Consider the following 10,302-nt stretch of genomic DNA (forward strand, 5'->3'; position numbering starts at 1 on the left):
TGAAGGTTCTGAGCCCCACATCAGGCTTCTGATGCTGGGGATCTGGCAACGGAGGAGGAATTCCTAGAAAATCAGACTTTGAAGGATAGTGGGATTTGATTGCAGGACTTTGACAAGACTGGGGGAAACAGAGACTGCACTCTTGGAGGGCACACACAAAGTAGTGTGAGCATCAGGACCCAGGGGAAGGAGCAGTGACCCCATAGGAGACTGAACCAGACCTACCTGCCAGCATTGGAGGGTCTCCTGCAGAGGCGGGGGCTGGCTGTGTCTTACCATGAGAACAAGGACACTGGCAGCAGAAGTTCTGAGAAGTACTCCTTGGCTTGAGCCCTACCAGAGTCTGCCATTAGCCCCACCAAAGAGACCGGGTAGGCTCCAGTGTTGGGTTGCCTCAGGCCAAACAACCAACAGAGAGGGAACCCAGCCCCACCCATCAGCAGACAAGTGGATTAAAATTTTACTGAGCTGTGCCCACCAAAGCAATAGCCAGCTCACCCACCACCAGTCTCTCCCATCAGGAAACTTGCACAAGCCTCTTAGATAGCCTCATCCACCAGAGGGCAGATAGCAGAAGCAAGAAGAACAACAATCCTGCAGCCTGTGGAACAAAAACCATATTCACAGAAAGATAGACGAGATGAAAAGGCAGAGGGCTATGTACCAGATGAAGGAACAAGATAAAACCACAGAAAAACAACTAACTGAAGTGGATATAGGCAACCTTCCAGAAAAAGAATTCAGAATAATGATAGTGAAGATGATCCAGCACCTTGGAAAAAGAATGGAGGCAAAGACTGAGAAGATGCAAGAAATGTTTAACAAAGACCTAGAAGAATTAAAAAACAAACAGAGGGCTTCTCTGGTGGCGCAGTGGTTGAGAGTCCGCCTGCCGATGCAGGGGATGAGGGTTCGTGCCCTGGTCCGGGAGGATCCCACATGCCACGGAATGTCTGGGCCTGTGAGCCATGGCTGCTGAACCTGCGCCTCCGGAGCCTGTGCTCCACAACGGGAGAGGCTACAACAGTGAGAGGCCCACGTACCGGAAAAAAAATAAGTAAATAAATAAAGAACAAACAGAGATGAACAATACAAAAACTGAAATGAAAAATACACTAGAAGGCATCCATAGAAGAATGACTGAGGCAGAAGAACAGATAAGTGACCTGGAAGACAGAATGCTGGAATTCACTGCTGTGGAACACAATAAAGAAAAAAGAATGAAAAGAAATGAAGACAGCCTAAGAGACCTCTGGGATAACATTAAACACAACATTTGCATTATAGGGGTCCAAGAAGGAGAAGAGAGAGAGAAAAGACCTGAGAAAATATTTGAATAGATTATAGTCAAAAACTTCCCTAACATGGGAAAGGAAATAGCCACCCAAGTCCAGGAAGCACAGAGGGTCCCAGGTAGGATAAACCCAAGGAGAAACACGCCGAGACACATAGTAATCAAATTGGCAAAAATTAAAGACAAAGAAAAATTATTGAAAGCAGCAAGGGAAAAATGACAAATAACATACAAGGGAACTCCCATAAGGTTAACAGCTGATTTCTCAGCAGAAACTCTACAAGCCAGAAGGGAGTGGCATGACATACTTAAAGTGATGAAAGGGAAGAACCTAGAACCAAGATTACTCTACCTGGCAAGGATCTCATTCAGATTCGATGGAGAAATCTAAAGCTTTACAGACAAGCAAAAGCTAAGAGAATTCAGCACCGCCAAACCAGCTCTGCAACAAATGCTAAAGGAACTTCTCTAAGTGGGTAACACAAGAGAAGAAAAGGACCTACAAAAACGAACCCCAAACAATTAAGAAAATGGTAACAGGAACATACATATTGATAATTCCCTTAAACATGAATGGATTAAATGCTCCCAGCAAAAGATACAGATTGGCTGAATGGATACAAAAACAAGACCCATATATATGCTGTCTACAAGAGACCCACTTCAGACCTAGAGACACATACAGACTGAAAGTAAGGGGATGGAAAAAGATATTCCATGCAAATGGAAACCAAAAGAAAGCTGGAGTAGCAATTCTCATATCAGACAAAATAGACTTTAAAATAAAGACTACTAGAAGAGACAAAGAAGGACACTACATAATGATCAAGGGATCAATCCAAGAAGAAGATATAACAATTGTAAATATTTATGCACCAAACATAGGAGCACCTCAATACATAAGGGAAATATTAACAGCCATAAAAGGAGAAATCGACAGTAACACAATCATAGTAGGGGACTTTAACACCCCACTTTCACCAATGGACAGGTCATCCAAAATGAAAATAAATAAGGAAACACAAGCTTTAAATGATACATTAAACAAGATGGACTTAATTGATATTTATAGGACATTCCATCCAAAAACAACAGAATACACATTTTTCTCAAGTGCTCATGGAACATTCTCCAGGATAGATCATATCTTGGGTCACAAATCAAGCCTTGGTAAATTTAAGAAAATTGAAATTGTATCAAGTATCTTTTCCAACCACAATGCTATGAGACTAGATATCAATTACAGGAAAAGAGCTGTAAAACATACAAACACATGGAGGCTAAACAATACACTACTTAATAACGAAGTGATCACTGAAGAAATCAAAGAGGAAATTAAAAAATACCTAGAAACAAATGACAATGGAGACACGATGACCCAAAACCTATGGGATGCAGCAAAAGCAGTTCTAAGAGGGAAGTTTATGGCAATACAATCCCACCTTAAGGAACAGGAAACATCTCGAATAAACAACCTAACCTTGCACCTAAAGCAATTAGAGAAAGAAGAACAAAAACATCCCAAAGTTAGCAGAAGGAAAGAAATCATAAAAATCAGATCAGAAATAAATGAAAAAGAAATGAAGGAAACGATAGCAAAGATCAATAAAACTAAAAGCTGGTTCTTTGAGAAGATAAACAAAATTGATAAACCATTAGCCAGACTCATCAAGAAAAAAAGGGAGAAGACTCAAATCAATAGAATTAGAAATGAAAAAGAAGTAACAACTGACACTGCAGAAATACAAAAGATCATGAGAGATTACTATAAGCAACTCTATGCAAATAAAATGGACAACCTGGAAGAAATGGACAAATTCTTAGAAATGCACAACCTGCCAAGACTGAATCAGGAAGAAATAGAAAATATGAACAGACCAATCACAAGCACTGAAATTGAAACTGTGATTAAAAATCTTCCGACAAACAAAAGCCCAGGACCAGATGGCTTCACAGGCGAATTCTATCAAGCATTTAGAGAAGAGCTAACACCTATCCTTCTCAAACTCTTCCAAAATATAGCAGAGGGAGGAACACTCCCAAACTCATTCTACGAGGCCACCATCACCTTGATACCAAAACCAGACAAGGATGTCACAAAGAAAGAAAACTACAGGCCAATATCACTGATGAACATAGATGCAAAAATCCTCAACAAAATACTAGCAAACAGAATCCAACAGCACATTAAAAGGATCATACACCATGATCAAGTGGGGTTTATTCCAGGAATGCAAGGATTCTTCAATATATGCAAATCAATCAACATGATACACCATATTAACAAATTGAAGGAGAAAAACCATATGATCATCTCAATAGATGCAGAGAAAGCTTTTGACAAAATTCAACACCCATTTATGATAAAAACCCTGCAGAAAGTAGGCATAGAGGGAACTTTCCTCAACATAATAAAGGCCATATATGACAAACCCACAGCCAGCATCGTCCTCAATGGTGAAAAATTGAAACCATTTCCACTAAGATCAGGAACAAGACAAGGTTGCCCACTTTCACCACTCTTATTCAACATAGTTTTGGAAGATTTAGCCACAGCAATCAGAGAAGAAAAGGAAATAAAAGGAATCCAAATCGGAAAAGAACTAAAGCTGTCACTGTTCGCAGATGACATGATACTATACATAGAGAATCCTAAAGATGCTACCAGAAAACTACTAGAGCTAATCAATGAATTTGGTAAAGTTGCAGGATACAAAATTAATGCACAGAAATCTCTGGCATTCCTATATACTAATGATGAAAAATCTAAAAGTGAAATCAAGGAAACACTCCCATTTACCATTGCAACAAAAAGAATAAAATATCTAGGAATAAACCTACCTAAGGAGACAAAAGACCTGTATGCAGAAAATTATAAGACACTGATGAAAGAAATTAAAGATGATACAAATAGATGGAGAGATGTACCATGTTCTTGGATTGGAAGAATCAACATTGTGAAAATGACTCTACTACCCAAAGCAATCTACAGATTCAATGCGATCCCTATCAAACTACCAATGGCATTTTTCACAGAACTAGAACAAAAAATTTCACAATTTGTATGGAAACACAAAAGACCCCGAATAGCCAAAACAATCTTGAGAACGAAAAATGGAGCTGGAGGAATCAGGCTCCCTGAATTCAGACTATACTACAAAGCTATAGTAATCAAGACAGTATGGTACTGGCACAAAAACAGAAAGATAGATCAATGGAACAGGATAGAAAGCCCAGAGATAAACCCACGGACATATGGTCACCTTATCTTTGATAAAGGAGGCAGGAATGTACAGTGGAGAAAGGACCGCCTCTTCAATAAGTGGTGCTGGGAAAACTGGACAGGGACATGTAAAAGTATGAGATTAGATCACTCCCTAACACCATACACAAAAATAAGCTCAAAATGGATTAAAGACCTAAATGTAAGGCCAGACACTATCAAACTCCTAGAGGAAAACATAGGCAGAACACTCTATGACATAAATCACAGCAAGATCCTTTTTGACCCACCTCCTAGAGAAATGGAAATAAAGACAAAAATAAACACATGGGACCTAATGAAACTTCAAAGCTTTTGCACAGCAAAGGAAACCATAAACAAGACCAAAAGACAACCCTCAGAATGGGAGAAAATATTTGCAAATGAAGCAACTGACAAAGGATTAATCTCCAAAATTTATAAGCAGCTCATGCAGCTCAACAGCAAAAAAACAAACAACCCAATCCAAAAATGGGCAGAAGACCTAAATAGACATTTCTCCACAGAAGATATACAGACAGCCAACAAACACATGAAAGGATGCTCAACATCTTTACTCATTAGAGAAATGCAAATCAAAACTACAATGAGATATCATCTCACACCAGTCAGAATGGCCATCATCAAAAAATCTAGAAACAATAAATGCTGGAGAGGGTGTGGAAAAAAGGGAACACTTGCACTGCTGGTGGGAATGTGAATTGGTACAGCCACTATGGAGAACAGTATGGAGGTTCCTTAAAAAACTACAAATAGAACTACCATATGACCCAGCAATCCCACTACTGGGCATATACCCTGAGAAAACCATAATTCAAAAAGAGACATGTACCAAAATGTTCATAGCAGCCCTATTTACAATAGCCCGGAGATGGAAACAACCTAAGTGTCCATCATCGGATGAATGGGTAAAGAAGATGTGGCACATATATACAATGGAATATTACTCAGCCATAAAAAGAAATGAAATTGAGCTATTTGTAATGAGGTGGATGGACCTAGAGTCTGTCATACAGAGTGAAGTAAGTCAGAAAGAGAAAGACAAATACTGTATGCTGACACATATATATGGAATTTAAGAAAAAAGAATGTCATCAAGAACATAGGAGTAAGACAGGAATAAAGACACAGACTTACTAGAGCATGGACTTGAGGATATGGGGAGGGGGAAGGGTAAGCTGTGATAAAGTGAAAGAGCGGCATGGACATATATACACTACCAAACATAAGGTAGATAGCTAGTGGGAAGCAGCCGCATAGCACAGGGAGATCAGCTCGGTTCTTTGTGACCGCCTGGAGGGGTGGGATAGGGAGGGTGGGAGGGAGACGCAAAAGGGAGGGGATATGGGAACATATGTATATGTATAACTGATTAAATTTATAAAATAAAAAAAAATATCCAGTCTGGGTAGTAGCTTTTTTTTTTCGTCATAGATGGCACAGTACCGATGGATTGCATTCTGAACGGCTGCTGCAACCTTCGTGTACCGTCCTACGTTCAGGTGCTGTGCCTCAAAAACTAACAGTGCCTCCTCAAATAAAGAAAATCCCCTTGCCATTTCCTGCATCGTGAATCTCTTCAGTTCTTCAGTTACTTCTTCTTCCTCTTGTGTCACTTCGTCCTTTCTCTGGGCCTCCAATTCCATCACGGCTGCATTAGTAAGCTCCTCGTGTTGCACAGCTGCTTCTGTTGATCTCCTTGCCCTTCCTACAGGAAGCCAGGAACTCCTGGATCCTCCATCTCCAGGCCTTGTTCAGGGCTTGGCTTCAGGGTCTGAGGAGTCAGAGGGGTGAGGGCAGGAGGTTCCTTTATGATGTGTTTGTGTCCCACTGAAGGCAAGACCAGAGCTGGGTGACTGGGGAGCTGCTGCCTACTCTGGAGGGCCGCCCTCCGATGGGCCGGGGGCTGCGCTTCCGTCTCCTTGAGTGGGATTTTGAGCCAGGCAAGGACGTGGATGACAAGGTGGCAGATGGCATGGCAGGGAGCTGGGTCACGCTCTGTGTGCTGAGTCGCCAGGCCCTGCACACCCCACGCTCTGGAAAGGCTCTGGAGGCTTTCCAAATGAATGAGAAAATTTGGGAGATGGCAAGTGGCAGTGCAGTATGTGATGTGATCTCAAAATCTCCAAATCCTCAGTAAACCTACTAAATCCATGAAGTTCTTGGCTTAATTGGGCTTTTTGTTTTTGATGGAAACCCACATGAGGCAGAGGGCAAAGGGGTTGGGGTCATGGAAACTGTAGCCCAGAGGAACTAAAGTTGGGAATTGATGGAGAGTATGGGGACGGAAGGAGGGCTCTGAGCACTCTTAAGCCGTGGAATGGGGTCCAGGCCAAGTTCAACTAGATCTTCAAGGGGCAAAGGGGACCCTTGGCTTATAGAGGAATTGGCAGCTGAGGACCAAAAAGCTGGGATACTGTCCAGGAGGCAGCAGATTGATTGCCTGTTCCCTCAATAAGAACACAAAGGCAAGGTCATTTCTATCATCTTGTTTGAGCCTCATAGCAGCACTGGGAGGCGAACCCGCCCCCTTGACACTGTGCTCTAGCTGTGCTAAACTACTTGTACTCCCAGGACACCATGCGCTCTTGCCTCTGGGCCTTTGCACGTGCTGCTCCTTCACCCAAGAACACCCTTTCCCCCAATTTCTTTCCTCTGGGGAGAAAAGTATCCTTTAAGATTCAGCTCAGCCATGACCGGAAGCCATCTTGATCTCCCAACCTGGGTAAGCTGCTGCCTCTGGGTTCCCACAATTTCCTGCACTTCCCTTTCTCAAAGTACTGATCACACTGTACTGGCCTTCACAGGTCTGGGAGACTCTTTTTTTAAAAAAAATAAATTTATTTATTTATTTGCTTTTATTTTTGGCTGTGTTGGGTCTTCGCTGCTGTGCACGGGCTTTGTCTAGTTGCGGCAAGCAGGGGCTACTCTTCGTTGCGGTGTGCAGGCTTCTCATTGTGGTGGCTTCTCTTGTTGTGGAGCACAGGCTCTAGGCACATGGGCTTCGGTAGTTGTGGCACGTGGGCTCAGTAGTTGTGGCTTGCAGGCTCTAGAGTGCAGGCTCAGTAGTTGTGGTGCATGGGCTTAGTTGCTCCGCAGTATGTGGGATCTTCCCAGACCAGGGCATGAACCTGTGTCCCCTGCACTGGCAGGCGGACTTTAAACCACTGTGCTAACAGGAAAGCCCCTGGGAGACTCCTGAGCAGTGGTTTTCAAAGAGGGGTGCACAAGATGAGCCACTGGAGTTTAGGAAGAAAGTGTTAAAACTTCTATTTCTATTTTGTTTCTAATCTCACTTTATTCTGAAGCTAGAATGCCTGCTTTTTAGCCATATGGCTTTAGTAATGTGGAATAGTATTAGACCCTCTCTCAAAGGACTTTGAGTGGCTAAATGACTTAATACGTATAAAGTACAGAGTAGGACCTAATACTGCATTGTAAATGTTCAATAAAAGTTAGCTTTTCATGTAATTATATACGTACATGTATATAATTTATAAGTAGATAGATACACATATATTGGGCATGAGTGCTCAAAAATGTTTTTGCTAATAGGGAACATTACTAATTTATTAACAAGAAACTCGACTGGGCAAGTTTAGAGATCAGGTTCTGATGATAGGGACCAGGTTTGATTCATCTCTGCATCCTTAGAGCCTAATGCTAGCCCAGTGCAGAGAGGGTCTTGGTAGACAACTGTGGACAGAAAAAAATGTTGGTGGATGCTGGAGCAGAGAACTGGGATCTAGTTCAGGCTCTGTTGTTTATTTCTATATGACACTGGGCAGGGCACTTGGCCTCTTGGGGCCTTAGTTTTCCTCTCCTGTAAAATGCCAGGCATTAATTAGACAGAGGCTAAGGGAGAGCTTGGAAAAAAATCCAGGCTGGATTTAGGGTGAGGGGCGCCCTCTTGTGTCCTAATGGTGTCCTCTCCCTGTGCATCTTCACCTCCATTCCTCCTCTTCAGGGCAGGTGAACCTGAAGAGGACATTCTTACCTGACGCTGCAAAGCTGCCTTTCCAGCTTCAGAGCCTGACGCTCTGAGTCTTAAATGTCTCCAGTTCTCCTAGCACCTCACACCGCTGCACCATCTCTCTCCCCACTCAGCACCCCGCTCCACCTGTGATCTTTTCCTTATGCAGGTATGGGGCCAAGAAGAAATCTTTCGAGTTATATGCCCCGAAGTTCAAATCCCAGCCCTGGCTCATATTAGCTATTTGATCTCAAGAAGGTCACTTCACCTGTCTAAGCCCTCATTTCCCCCTTTTAAATTGGGGATAATAATACCCACCTCATAGCGTTGTTGTGAGGTTTCAACAACAATGAGTGTTTGTAGGTTGCTGTTACATTCACTGAGTAAAATCACATGAGTTATTACTACCAATGAGTTGGAACATATTTCACAGGGGACAAGCGCTTTGAATTGGGTCTTTAAAATTAAAATATAGAATTCCCTTAATTTTAACAATAACTAACATGTGTTGAGCACTTGCCATATGCTAGGTACTGTCAATTTCCCCCAAATCTCATAACTATTAGTAAAAATAATAATAGCTAATGATTATTAAACTCCTTCTGCCAGACACATACCAAGCTCTTTACCTATTTTTCCCCATTTATTCCTCTCACAAACCCTAGCAGGTAGATGCCATTATTATAATTCCCATTTTATAGATAAGAAAACTGAGGCATAAAGAGGTTAAGTAATTTGCCCAAGGTTTCACAACTAGTGAGTGGCAAGGCCTACATCCTGCATTTGAAAGTAAGACGTTTCAAACACAAGCACCTTGACTTCATAGACCATGCTTTACCTGCATTATCTTATCTAATCTTCACAATACCCTGCAATGTAGGTTCTATCACCTGCATTTTACTGAGGAAAAAACTGAAGACAAAAGAGATGCAAATAATTAGTTCAAGGACACACAGCTATCAAGTCGTTGGGCTGGGATTTGAATCCGTTTCTGACTACAAAACCCACATTCTCAAACCCATTATTAGATTGCTCATACTCCAAAGTATTCACAACGGAACAAAGCAACTGCATTTATATTAAAATTGTTGTGATTATTATTATTCTAATAACGATTAACATTCTTCCAACACCCAGGAAGTGCCAAGTTCCATACTAACTGATTTACATAATAATAGCTAATATTCGCCATTAGGACCCAAATTCTGAGCTAATGTTTTAGGTGTATTATCCCTGTAAGCCTCACAAAAACCCAGCGACATGGATGCTATTATTATCCTCACTTCACAGGTGAAGAAAGCGAGGTTCTCAATTGATCCAAAGTTACGCAGCTTAACTGTGAGCTGGAAATTGAACCTACAATTGTTCAACTCTCTCCCGCCCAAGTCTGGTCACCTCTAGTCACCCTCTCTCCCTTATTTCTTACTGTTTCTGCTTTGATCTCTCCAGCGCCTCGGGCTCTCGCTTCGCCCCTTCAATACACCCCGCCCCTTCTTCTTGAATGCCCGCCCACTGGGCGGTGACGTTACCCCGGAGCTTGTGGAAAGGACCGGGATCACAACAGGCCCGCCCTCACGCTTAGACTCTGTTCCGATTTGCTCCGGTGCCGGGGACCCGGAGGAGATGACGCATCTATTGGCTGACGGCATCTGAAAGGCGGCAAGCGGTGGGTGCCGCCCACCGGCGCTCCCGCGATGCCTTCTGGGAGTTGTAGTCCCAGACGCTCCATTCCCGGGGTGGCGCCGCTCGGACTCCGCGTCCCAGCATTCCCTG

The sequence above is a fragment of the Mesoplodon densirostris genome, chromosome 2, assembly GCF_025265405.1.
Source record: "Mesoplodon densirostris isolate mMesDen1 chromosome 2, mMesDen1 primary haplotype, whole genome shotgun sequence".
In the NCBI taxonomy this organism is placed as follows: Eukaryota; Metazoa; Chordata; class Mammalia; order Artiodactyla; family Ziphiidae; genus Mesoplodon; species Mesoplodon densirostris.